The sequence below is a fragment of the Parasteatoda tepidariorum genome, chromosome 4 (genome assembly GCF_982258835.1).
Source record: "Parasteatoda tepidariorum strain Cologne lab strain chromosome 4, Ptep-v5.0, whole genome shotgun sequence".
Classification (NCBI taxonomy): domain Eukaryota; kingdom Metazoa; phylum Arthropoda; class Arachnida; order Araneae; family Theridiidae; genus Parasteatoda; species Parasteatoda tepidariorum.
In genome coordinates, this window is record NC_141758.1 from 101,393,641 (window position 1) to 101,406,267 (window position 12,627).

Genomic DNA, 12,627 nt, shown 5'->3' on the forward strand with positions numbered 1-12,627 from the left:
GTTCACTATATCCACAAAAAATAATATATAGCAAGGCAAGGGAGCGAACATTTCGTACACTATATTCAAGAGTTCAATATAAATTATGTTTACTATAGGGGGTTTGACTGTATTAATTTTTTAAAAAAAGCGGGGAAAAACTAATCTCTATTATAACGGTGATCTAACTAAATAACATTGGATGCAAATAAAATAAAATATAAAAAGAATACCTTGAATCAACTTTCATGCCTTGATTTTTCTGTTACTACAACTTTTTTCTAATGTATTCTAGGGTTGTAGATGCACGATAAGCTGTCAACAAAGGACGAGCAGCTGGGATGGGAAACTAAATAAAAAGCTTAAAAAATACAAATGACACAGTTAAGAAATATACAAATATGAAACAGAGTTTTCAATTACAATTATTGAAATAAATTTAACCTTTCTTCCAGCACTTTTACATTCCAGCTCATATTCTTCAAAGTTTTAAAACTTCTGATGAGTATATTTCCAAAGCTTCATTTAACTGATCAACCTATATGTGAAAATAAATGATTAATTAAAAAATATTTTAAATTTAACTGCAAATTAAAGTAAATACTACAGTCATTTGTATAATAACAACAGTTCACTTAGTAATAATTAATAGATTTTAGTTTATCAATTTAGTTGATAAACTAAACAGCTGGGGGAAAAACTCAATCTTAATGGTTCCTGAGGGTGATTTCAATATTCCAATTAACTAATTCAGACATTTTAAGTTACGAACTCAGACAAGATACAAAAGCGTCCTTTTTCTGAATAACCATATATTATATAACATATATTATAAACACAGGGTGCGTAGACAAATCTTTCAACAAAAAATAAACACCTTTTAAGCACTATATACATTAACAAAATACATTTTCAAACACTTTACACGATCATAATAAAATAACTAGTTTCTGACAAAGAGTTCTTTTTCTTGACTATATTAGCCATAATAAAATGATCAAGAAACTTTTAGGTTCGAAATCAGAGGGCGGAAAATGAAGCCTGAAATTGAGAATATTTAGCAAAATGCAGCAGAGTTGCATATGAAAGTGCAAGAATCTCACCGAACCCAGCTCAGTCGACGCACATGCGGACTCGCAAGTATTTCATCAAACATGTAAAAGGATTGACGCTTTTCTACGCCGTGGACCAATGGTACGCCGAAATGTAATGTGGTTAAATGAATTGTGAAAACGTTGAATAGAACAATGTGGAAAGCACGCATACGTGGTGAAAATCGACATGGTAAAGAAAAAAAAATCTCATTTTCGAAAAGGGAAAATTAAGCACTTTTTAAAAACATCCAATAACAAAAGCACCTGTAAGGGCGTTTAAAAAAAGAATATCGAAAATAAGCAAATTTAAGCACTTTTTAAAAACGATACACACCATCAGGGGTCTGTCCAGACATTTTGTGAAAGGTCCGTTTTTCGTGAAATTGTGAAAAAATTACTCACATTCATTCAACCAGGGTCCGCTTTTATGTATTTCTGCAAATAGGATCCGTTATTGCAAAAAAAAAAATTTTTTTTTCAAGGAGTTTTTAAATTGTATAGACATACAAGATTATGCTCAACACAGTAAAATTGTAATTAAAAAAATTAAATTTTAAAAATTAAATTTTAAAAAATAAACAACAATTGCTCCTTCTAAATTAGAGATGCAACATACAAATATTTGGTATTTAGCCTATACTGCTGAACGCAGAATATTAATTTTAGGACGAATAATGGAAGAATCGTCTGCCGAAGACAAAACTTAATACGTTTACATCCATCTTTCTTGTTTTCTGCCCTGGAAAGGGTTTATTCGATTAAAAAAATAATAATGAAGATAAACAAATTTGTGAAGGATCCGATTAAAAGAAAAATCATTTTGTTAAGGATCCGTTAACGGACCCAAATTTCTTCTAAACAAATTTCTTCTTTCGTCAAACATTCTTCTTCTTTGTCTTCGAACATCATAAGCAAAAAAATTTCATTTTGTCTACTAATCCATTAAAATTACGGCCAAAACAAATTTTAGCAACCTTTCCCCTTCTAAAAACCACAATTATAAATGAATTTGTTAGCAAACCAACCAAAAATGAGTGTACAAAACAATTTTTAGCTTCCCTTTTGCCTAGAAAATTGTTGCCCAATGTTATTAAAACCCTACGAAAATAGTATTACTCAAAACAAATTTTACCCATCTTTTGTCTTAGAAATATTGAATATTGTTGACAAATGGGAAGCCCATTGTGGTATATCATCATATCATTATTTCTCTCTAATTAAACAAAATTAATAGAGAAATGCCACTATTCAGTTGTGGAGAAATGTAAAAAAATCGCCATATTATTATTGACACCAATGACGCTTCATTTTAATTAAAGACATTACAGGAAATATGGTAATTGATGCAATTTCGATAGAATATATAGGGCATCAATACTGGTGAAGCTTTAATACAGATGCTGTGGAAAAAAAAAAGTTTTTTTTATTTTTTATAAATCTCTTTAAAGGGATGAGTATCTCTCGATGGTGTTAAATTTTGACTAGCAATAAGTTGACCTAGAACATCATGCCAAATGATTCTAAACAGAATTTTGCTTCATTAAATGAATTGTTAAAACTTGTTTTGTTAATCTGATGACGTAAAACTATCGGGAAATGTGATATGAAATCACCGTGCAATAGGATCCTCTTATAAAAAAGATATTTTCGCTTGATATGTAAAACAACATTTTATTAGGTGGTATTGCAATTAAATTTAAAGACTGAAGAAGTCACCAAAAGTTTTAGAAAATATTTAATTCTTGCACAAACAGGATGGTCTAAACAAAATGATCGATCTAAACGAAAGTAACTATATTTTGTTGTTATTATTTTGAGTTTAAAATTATTTTTCTAACTGCAAGAATTAGTTATCGAATTCCACGCTTGTTCTATTTTTAACAGAATAAAATTCAAGGATGTGAACAGTTATAGTTTGTAATTAAATGTATTGTTTGTATTCTTTTGGTTATAATGTCTGCATTTTTTTTTAATATCTGTGATTATTAAATCTAATCATGTAAAAAGTTTTGCTTAACGTGGTCTTAAAATATTTACCAAATTCGGTTATGCAATTTTTCGTATGAATGCAATGTGCTATGTATGATTGCGCCCTGCTCTTAATTTATGATTAATAATAAAATGAATGAAAGAAAAGGAGCCCGTATTTAAAATATTCCGTTTCTTTCATTTTTTTGACAATTGATATAAATGAAGTAATTATAAACGTATTTTTAAAATTAGGCTGTACAGTCCTTCTTCTACAATGTCTATTTACAGGGTATCTGCTACATTTTAGATTTTCAAATTCATGACTTTCCAGGACTAATTCCAAGAATTTTTCATGACTTCACGAAGTTACTAATTTCACCAGCAAAAACACAAATTTAAAATAGCATTATAATAACATTAATTGAAATGATAGGTATAACCAACGCTGTTATACTCTGCATCTTCATATTTCTAGATTTTAAATTTAAAAAAAAAACAGAGAATTGAAAGAGTTGAAGCAATAAAATAGCTGGAAAAAATATAAATGCAAATATTTTTTTTCCTTTTTTCTGCAGAATTATATTCTAAAGATACTTTTCTTGTTCATCGGAAAGGAAAGAAATACTCCTGATTTTTCTGTTCTCATTTTGAAATAAAAAAAATTCGCCAATGACTGGCTTGCTTCAACAATTTAAAATTGATAAAATAAAAAATTATAACAAAAATTCTGAAATCACAGAAGTTGAAAAAATAATTCACTCTAGAAACGTTTTTTCTTTCATTTTTTGAAAGCACACCATATTTTTTAAAGAACATGATAAAACATTTTATATTTTAATAAAATATTACTGAGTCGGGATTTTGTTACAAATTCAGATATTCGGAACACCATGAAATAGAGGGGGACTAAATTCTATTTAAAAAATTAGATATTTCGGCGACTTTCTACGATTTTTTCTTTTAAAAATAATTAAAATCATGACATTTCCAGACAAACTTTGTTCAATATCGAAATTCATGACTTTCTATGATTTGTCATGACTTCCCTGGTGCGCAGATATCCTGTATTTAAATCTTTTTATGTTGTCTTACTTCTCATCTTGTAATTATATGTTAACAGTTACATGCATTTTAGTGGCTTTATTCTGTAAAATAACATTCTGAATAAATTTTTTAACCTTATAGGAGGATATATTTAATATTTTTGAATAATAAAAAAGTTGTGAGCCTAGAATTGGTTTCATTAGCAAGATATGCATATACTAGTGCCAATTAATTGTAAATAATAATCGTAAATTAATCCTTATGCAAAAATAATCATACGTGAACCATCTAAGAGTCAGTAAAAAAATTTTATTACATTTTAACATTTTTCTTGCATATTTTTTATTTTTTGTTGCAATGAAATGAACATTCTAGAATTGTTTTTTATTAATTAGCTGAAAATTTTACTGGTATCAAATGCTTTATATCTTTATTAAATCTATTAATATTAGTTAAAACGTAAAGCATTTACTTTTGTATTTAACTTATTTATTGCATCAATCATTTGAAAGGCTACTGGAAAAATTCACCATTTTCCAACTAATTTAGTAAAGAGCAGAATATAGTAAAGAGCAATATAAAATATAAACTAATATAGTTTATATTTTATGCAGGAGGTGGATTGGTACTCTGAAGGGTAAAATATTCTTTAAAGAAATTTTTCTGTGTGTTTTTCAAAATTAATCTATTATCTGCAGATTTTTGAGTTGAAGTTATTAGAATAATATTATTGAATAATTGAAGAATTTAATTTCTAATTTTTTTGAAATTAATTATTTTAAGGTATTTCTATAGATATAATCCTTAATTTTTATACAGGGTGGTTCCTAATTCTTGGAACAAATTTTAAGGGTAGGTGCAGGACATTGTAACAATCATTTATTGAATAGGATTACGTATCATTTATTGTAATGCAAGTGAGGCAGTTAGGCGCAAACACAAAAAATAAGAGACGAAAGGAACAACAAATTTTTTTATTGAAAGCTTTGTTGACAAGAGTAATGTTTACAATAACTTGTCAAAATTGCGTTCCCCAGTAGCGATACGTGTTTGACAGCGTCGGTGGAGGAGCGATTGGCACGCACGTTCAAAGATGCCAGTTACTTCACGCACACGTGCAGCCCTTTCGGATATTCGAGCAACCAAAGTGGGGTGGCGCATCATCATGCTGAATCCACATGCGGTGACGAATCTCGATCGGGACATCCTGCAGTAGTTCTGGTAACACATGTTCTAGAAAAATAAGATAACATTCGCCATTAAGTCACGTCGGTAGTAAGTATGGGCCAATCAAAAAGTCGTTGACAAAACCAGCCCACACATTCATACAGAATCCTTGTTAATACGCGTGTGGTCGCGTTGCATGTGGATTCTCGGTTACTCTACACATGGGAATTGCGCGTATTAAAGTCACACTTTCGCGTGTAAGCGTCGTCTCATCTGTAAATAGTACATGAAGTATAAAGTACGGCTGCAGCGCCCATTGCTGTACCACCCACTGAAAAGCTCAGGCGGAGAGGATTATCTGCCGGATTCAAAGCTTGTACTCACTGAAAATGGAAGGGGTGAAAGCGATTTTAATTTAATATTCTACAAACTGTCTGATGACTCAGACCTACATGATGAACAACAGCTTTTGTACGTAACTCGTGTCTATCAGCCACAATGTTCAAGATGCTTTCTTCCAGGCTTGGACTGCGTACAGTTGTTCGTCGACCAGTTTCATGTCTGGTGAAGTAGAAAAAACCAGTTTCGCGAAGTTCACGATGTAACAGCTGAAAAATTCTGTGAGCCGGCATTCGTCGATCTGAAAACTGCGCGTGATACATTCGTAGCGCAACTCTGCCGTTATCATTTGCACTGCCGTACATGCAATGCATGTCTGATTTTTCGACATACGTAAAGTCTCCCATCGTAGAAATTAGCATAATTGAGAATGGGGCTTTCCTTTTCTGAGATGCATCAAGTTGAGCGGTGGTTAGACATCCACTGCCCTCTGCCGGCAACGCAACCAACCGATAACTAAATTTCTCTTTCTTTTTATTTCTCCTGTTTCAGCCTCATCGCTTCACTTGCGTCCATACATTCCTGAACAATAATGATTGTTACAAAGTCCGGTATCTAACTTCAAAATTTCTACCATGAATTCGGGACCACCCTATATAAACTGCTGTTTGTAGAAAATGCAACACCATGAAGGAATCATCAGAATCAAATGAAATTCGCAGCAAATGTCAATTATAGGATATTATGCAAATTAATAAAGTTTCAGAGCCATCGCGCGTGCGTGGCGCGCGCAGCGCCCTCTGAATTGATGCTGAAAGCGTATAAATAAAGTGCTGTAGCGGGACGTTGAAAATAGTCTATGATTATTTGTTAGTGGCAAACGTTTAGTGAGACCTGAGTATGCCTCCACGACGGAAGAATAAGAAATTCAAGCAACTTACGGAGTTTGCACGAGGGAGGATAATCGGCCTTCGAGAAGGAGGATTTTCCTATCGCGCAATAGCAGCTCGTATGCAGCGGAACAGTTCCACAGTGATGCGAGTTTGGAAGCAGTGGACCAACGAGCACCGAACAACTCGAAAAACAGGCACTGGACGACAGAAGGTGACGTCAGAGCGCGATGATCGACACCTGCTCCGCATGGCGGTGAATGATCGCACAGCTTCCTCCAGGCAGCTGGCAGCACATTGGTCTACTGCTACAGGTGTACAATTGTCGGCTTCGTCAATTCGTCGTCGTCTGCTGCGCCGTGGATTGCGTGCAAGGGTGCCATTATACAGGATTCCCCTCACGGCGGATCATCGACGGCTGCGTCGGCAGTGGGCTCTCGAGCACAGAGACTGGCGAGCTGATTGGCACCAAGTTGTCTTTTCAGATGAATCACGCTTCAATTTGTGGACCCATGATGGCCGTGTTCGTGTTAGACGTTATGCCGGTCAACGCTGCCTTCCTGAGTGTATTATTGAACGACATAGTGGTCGAACACCCGGAGTTATGGTCTGGGGTGCGATTTCGTATCATGGACGATCCAATTTGATACGAATTGAGGGTAATCTCAATAGCAACAGATACGTCCGTGAAGTGCTACAGCCCGAAGTCGTTCCTTACCTTCAAGGCATCCCTGGAGCTATCTTTCAGCAGGATAATGCACGCCCACATGTTGCGCGGACTGTTAGAGACTTCTGTTCAGCACAACGCATGCAACTTCTTCCTTGGCCTGCTTATTCGCCGGATATGTCGCCTATTGAGCACGTGTGGGATATGGTTGGTCGGCGTCTCACTCGTGATCCGCGTCCTGCAGTTTCCAAAGACGAACTTTGGTTGCGCATACAAGCGATATGGAATTCTCTTCCTCAAGCAGATATTCAACATCTGTTTGACTCCATGCCACGTCGTATAGCAGCACTTATTGCAGCGCGTGGTGGCTGCACCAAATACTGATTTCGGACGCTTAATTTGTTTCTTTTGTTTTGAAAATTTCATCATTTATTTGTATCAGTACAAGTCGTTTCTACATAAAATTTCATTTGATTCTGATGATTCTTTCATGGTGTTGCATTTTCTACAAACAGCAGTTTATATATATATATATATATATATATATATATATATATATATATATATATATATATATATATATATATATATATATATATATATATATATATATATAGGTCATTCTCACAAAAACAGTCATTTTCATGTCCCCAGTATATTTTATGTTTGTTTTACAGCTTACGAAAAAAAAATTCAGGGAAAGTGTCAAAATTCAGGTGAAGTGTTTGGCAAGAAATTCGACGAAGTTTGATGATTCATTTCTTTATTCTCTAAATATTAAATTATTTCCGAATTAAAATTAATTTGCATCTCCCAACTTGTTAAGTTATTGTTTTTACTTTTGGCAGGGGTACTGAAAAGTCCTATACTAAGGGTGATTAGTTCAAGAATCCAGTATATAATTTCTTTAATTCAGGTTTCTTGAAGCATAATTCATATATAGTCTCTGGCATAATCGGGAATTCCGTCAGAGGACAGCAAAGCGCCATCTTATGATTTTGAACTGATATCAAATACCACATGTTACGTGATTTTAAAACTTATAATATTTTCAGTATAATTATTGAAGGCTGAAACTTGATAAATTACAAGGCAAATATAATAAGTTAGGCAAATATATAAAATTAATAAGTATCAAGGCAAACCAAAATTTTTATAAAAAGAGACACTGAAAAGTTAAAACATTTATTTATGCAAAAATATCACCTTTTCACACTAATAGAGGTTTTGGAATAATTTATTTAGTTTAATTTATTTTAATTTAATTTTGAATAAAGTTAATCAGCAAATAGTCAAATGAAAATAATTTCCTTATAGTTTATTATAAGCCACCAAACTTGTTTGATTAAATAATAAATTCATAAGTAATAAGTTAAAATTTTTCGCCGGAATTAATAAATAAAATTAAAGTAATAAAATATAAAAACCAACTTTTTTACTAGAAAACCTATTCATTTAAAATGGTAAAACTTCATTACTTATATGGAGTTAAAAAATTTTGATTTCATCATTTTTAAAAATGTTTTCCTCGCTATAAAGAAAACGAGGGAGTGGGGCAGGAAAATCCTTTTGTCTGGAAAAGTTTGTGTGTAAAAAAAAATTGAAGTTGATTCTAGTATATATATATATATTGTTAGAAGCACTTAAGTTCTTTTTATTTTTTGCGAGTGAAGAAAATAAGAAATTTTGCTAATGATGCCTTTCAAGGAATGTTTTTAACAATCTTTTTGGAGATTTTAAGAGAGTTATTAACTATCTCCGAGAAGTTATTTAAAAAAAAACGGTTACATGAATGGCGAATAAAATTTAAAATTTACAATGTATAAAACAGTTAACAAAGAAAAATAAGGATGGAACTTTTTACTTACATTCTGTATCTTTCAAAAGCAAGAATTCCTCTTCTTCTGCTTAAAGAAAAGGGGGCAGGTAATGTTAGAGTCAATCTAGCAGATTCTAATATGTCAGGCATACACTTATATGTCGGGTAATTGTGAACAAATCCTCAAAAGCTGAAAAATAATAAATTAGAATTTAAAATCAACCGTTTTTTCTGATTACAGGAATCGTGAAAAATTTTTTTTAAAGAAAATGTGAAGTAGATATTTGAATCCATGAAAGCAAGAACCGAAAACGAGTTGAATTTTTTTGTACCTGAAATTTTGAAAAGTGAATGCTTTTGAATAATTCATGCTCATAGGGTTATTACAGAATTATTGATATTTGTATTTGTTATTTCAATTAATTGATATTATTCAATAGTTTACCATATTATTTGTTTAAATTAAAATATTAAAATTTAGTGTTTTCATTATATTTTTTTTCACTTTTGATTCAGTGTGATTATAATTATAATTAGTACCTAAATTATTTTAAGGAATCACTATTTTTTTATTGCATTATATATCACAGTATATGCTTTATTGATTGCATAAGTAAAATTAAAATTTTTATTTTATTATGCTGTTCTTTAACAGCAAATAAGCTATTCAAATATTTGAATTTTTTTTCTTTTAAATTAAATATTTAATAATTGAAATTTATTTTTAATGTTGAATGTCCTAACAGCGTGGCAAATTATAAATTAAATATGATGACCAAAAATAGCGTTACAAATAATTTTGAAAATCTGTAAAATATTATTTTTTAAATATTGAATTTAATGAAGAGAGACCCGAAGAGAGTTCCGATATTTCTATAACAGATCAAGTTTATAAGAGAGAGAAAGTCAATCTTAACATAAAGATCAAGTGACCAAACACAAATTGACAATGAATAGTACCCGGAAACACTCAAAATACATTCAAAATAATTTTTGCGATTGAAGGAAATAAGAAATTTTGCTCATGATGCTTTTAAAAAAATGCGTTTAGCAATCTTTTTGGAGATTTTAAGAGAACTAGAATCTCCAATAAGTTATTAAAAAAACTGGTGCATAAAATTTAAAATTTGCAATGTATAAAACAGTTAGTAAAGAAAAATAAGAATGGAACTTTTAACTTACATTCTTTATTTTTCAAAAGCGACAATTCCTCTTCTTATGCTTAAAGAGAAGGAGGCAGGCAATGTTAGAGGCAGGCAATTTTAGAGTCACTCTGGCCGATTCCAATGAGTCAGGATTTCACTTATATGTCGGGTAATCGAGAAAAACCCTTAAGAGCTGAAATATACTAAATTAGAATTTAAATCAAGCGTTTTTCCTGATCACAGGAATCACGAAAAAAAAATTTGAAGAGAAAATGTAGAGTGGATAGTTGAATCCATGAATGCAAAAACCGAAAACTGGGATGATACTGAAAAATCACACTGAAGGGAAAAAAATTTGAGGGAAATTGAATGAAGTGCTGTGAAACATATTAGATATAAACCAGAAACCAAACTGAAAATTACTTCGGAAAAATATGGTAGACATAATGAATGAAAAGCTAAAACTAAATGAGAAAAAAAGAAATAAAAACTGGAAAAAAAAAATCTAAATCAAATAGGAAAAAAAATAAGGAAAAAAATGGAAAAACGAAACACATGGAATGTAGAATTCGAATTGGTAAATAAAACTGAATACACTGATAAGAAATTATAACACATAATTAAAAATTGAAAAAGTATTTTGTAAAAAATTTAAACCCATACTAGTATTGAAGCATGCAATGAAACAGACATTAATTTGAAATAATAAAAAAACAGGAAAACAGAAAAAAAAAACGAAAAATTTGAAAATTGATAAAAAAAATGGGATGACAAAACATGACCAGACAATTGAACTTCAATTGATAAGAACAAAAAAATGGTAAATACATTGTAAAAAACCGGAACTAAAAAAACTAGAAAAAAACGAAAAGAAAAAAGAAAAAAAAGTTTATAAGTTATTAAAAAAAATAATAACTTGAAAATTTGACAGGTAAAAATTTGAATAATAGAAATATGGAAAAAAAAACAAAACTGACAAATGAAAAATATTGAAAAATACAACGACAAAAGTCACGGATGGAATTTATGAGAAGTAGTAAAAAAATAGAAAGCTTAAATTTAAGCAAAAATGAGAAAAAACTGTAAAACAAAGAATTGCGAAAAATATGGAGAAAAATATGGAGAAAAACTGGTGGAAAAGACAAGATTGAACAAAAGTATTGAAAGAAAGAAGAAAAGTATTGAAAGAAAATCAATGGAAAATACCAAAAAATATAAATTGAAAACGCACCAAATACTATGGAAAGCAAAATGCAAAAATGGGAAAAAACGTAAAACACATTAAAAAAAAAAAACAATGGAAAACACACCGATTGAAAAATCAGTGGAAAAACAAACTGAAAAATCCAACTGAGAACACACACACAAAAAAAGATAAAATACCAATGGAAATTACACTGACAGAACTGATGAACCACATTGAAAAAACCAAATGAACAACACTGAAAAAACAACTGATATGAAACTAATTAAATAAATCCAGATAAACCACATTGAGGGAAAAAAAAATTCCGACGAAACAAACTATTAAAACGCTGAAAAGTTATTTTTAGTTAATTAAAAAAAAAAAAAAAAGACACAAAGTTTGTTTAAAAAAAAATTATGAGATAACATAAAAAAAAAATTGGAAAAACTTAGAAAAAGACGAGAAAAGCAAAGAAAACTTTGAAAAGACGAAGCACGCGATACAAAGTTTGTATCATTTAAAATAAGAGGGAAGGTAAGGTGACGAAATAGAGATGATTCGTCAAATGCAATAGAGAAAATCTAAATTGTTATCAACTATAGGAAGATTGAAAAAAAAACGCAATAGGAGAAAAAAAAGCTTTGAAATTTCACAAAAAATGGGAAAAAACAATAGAAAAATAAGGAAAACACAATGGAAAATATGGAAAATTTCACACAGGAAAAAAATCGAAAAAACACTGAAACAATAAAAACAAAAACATTGGAAAAATACAATGGATAAAACTGAAATTAAAAAAACTCCATACGAAAAATCGGAAAAATACAATGGAAAAAATAGAAAAAACACAGACTGGAAAAATGTAAAAAAACGATGAGAATACAAAACACACAATGGAAAAAGAATTAAAAAAAAACCTGGAAAAAATCAAAAAATACACTGGAAAAAATCAAAAGAACACAATGGAAAAAAACCGGAAAAAAAACAGAATGGAAGAAACCAATTGGAAAATACACATTGGAAAAATGAAAAAACACACTGGAAAAATGGAAAAAAACAATGGAAAATAGAAAATATCACACAGGAAAAAATCGAAAAAGCACTGAAAAAATAAATATAAAAACAATGGAAAAATACAATGGATAAAATTGAAATTAAAAAAAAAACTCCATTGGAAAAATAAAATGGAAAAAATAGAAAAATACACAGAATGGAAAAATGTAAAAATACGAGGAGAATACGAAACACACAATGGAAAAAAAATTAAAAAACCCTGGAAAAAAATCAAAAAATAACACGGAAAAAAATAAAAAAATACACAATTAA

At 30.6% G+C, this 12,627-nt stretch overlaps 1 long non-coding RNA gene across 2 annotated transcripts; it reads right to left on the reverse strand.

Moving 5' to 3' along the window:
• Nucleotides 1-212: 212 nt before the first annotated feature.
• LOC147812087 (uncharacterized) lies at nucleotides 213-11,912 on the reverse strand. Of its 2 annotated transcripts, XR_015433230.1 has the most exons (4): nucleotides 10,153-11,912; nucleotides 9,020-9,160; nucleotides 424-517; nucleotides 213-340 (listed from the first exon to the last, which is right to left on the reverse strand). It is a non-coding gene; the product is annotated as an uncharacterized LOC147812087 (long non-coding RNA). The 2 variants fall into 2 exon arrangements; XR_015433229.1 differs by lacking the exons at nucleotides 213-340; nucleotides 424-517 and adding an exon at nucleotides 5,128-5,321.
• Nucleotides 11,913-12,627: the final 715 nt, after the last annotated feature.